The 1274-nt window shown below is 49.8% G+C and overlaps 1 long non-coding RNA gene across 1 annotated transcript; it reads right to left on the reverse strand.

Moving 5' to 3' along the window:
- LOC113744994 (uncharacterized) lies at positions 1–1248 on the reverse strand. The gene is made up of 3 exons (XR_003461937.1): positions 1202–1248; positions 923–1046; positions 1–46 (listed from the first exon to the last, which is right to left on the reverse strand). It is a non-coding gene; the product is annotated as an uncharacterized LOC113744994 (long non-coding RNA).
- Between the last annotated feature and the right edge of the window lie 26 nt (positions 1249–1274).

Raw genomic sequence — 1274 nt, forward strand, 5'->3', positions numbered from 1 at the left:
GAGGTGGATGTCTCAGCTCCTGGATGAGCTGATTCCTGAGCTGGGTCTGAATCAGAGCAGAGACAGTGACAGTGAACAAGAGAGAGACAGAGAGAGAGAGAGAGACAGACAGAGGAAGAGACAGAGACAGACAGAGAGAGAGACAGACAGACAGACAGACAGACAGACAGAGGGAGAGACAGACATGCAGACAGAGAGAGAGACAGAGACAGACAGAGAGAGAGACAGACAGGCAGAGAGAGAGAGAGACAGAGACAGACAGAGGCAGACAGAGAGAGAGACAGAGAGAGAGACAGAGTCAGACAGAGAGAGAGAGAGACAGACAGACAGAGGAAGAGACAGAGACAGACAGAGAGTGAGACAGACAGACAGACAGACAGAGGGAGAGACAGACAGGCAGACAGAGAGAGAGACAGACAGACAGAGAGAGAGAGACGGAGTCAGACAGAGGCAGACAGAGAGAGAGAGGGACAGACAGAGAGAGACACACACACAGACAGACAGTGAGAGAAACAGACAGACAGACAGACAGAGAGAGACAGAGACAGACAGAGAGAGAGACAGACAGACAGAGAGAGAGACAGACAGGCAGACAGAGAGAGAGACAGACAGACAGAGAGAGAGACAGAGTCAGACAGACAGTGAGAGAAACAGACAGACAGACAGAGAGAGGGAGAGACAGACAGACAGACAGAGAGAGAGACAAAGTGACAGACAGACAGACAGAGACAGACACACACTCACACAGAGACAGATAGACAGAGAGAGAGAGAGAGAGAGAGAGAGAGAGAGACACACACACACACAGAGAGAGACAGAGACAGACAGACAGAGAGAGAGACAGACAAAGAGAGAGAGACAGACTGACTGAGTCTAGTTGACGGGCAGCAAGCATCAACAACACGTCCCTAGTCGGACTTACTTTGAGGGTATCCAGCACTCCGTTACTTCTGAAAGTCTGATAGAGTCTTTTCCTCAGCTCATCCGGGGACAACGTGTCTTCCCTGGCTGAGGACATCACTGTGGACAGTTTGTTTGTTTCGGTCCTTTTGACAGACGAGAGAGAGACAAGCAGAGACAAACGAACCCGGTCAAACCTAAAAAACACCAACACAAAAACACGAGTCTTAAAGTCTGTCTCACTCGGTGTCTCCTGTCTCCTTCACAGGTGATAAAATGAGAGAATAACGTCTCTGGTTACCTTAACGACCACAAAGCGTCTCGAGGAGGAGGAGGCGTGCCTGTATTTAAAAACCGTCAACGGTTATGACGTC

The sequence above is a fragment of the Larimichthys crocea genome, unplaced genomic scaffold (assembly GCF_000972845.2).
Source record: "Larimichthys crocea isolate SSNF unplaced genomic scaffold, L_crocea_2.0 scaffold35006, whole genome shotgun sequence".
Taxonomy (NCBI): Eukaryota; Metazoa; Chordata; class Actinopteri; family Sciaenidae; genus Larimichthys; species Larimichthys crocea.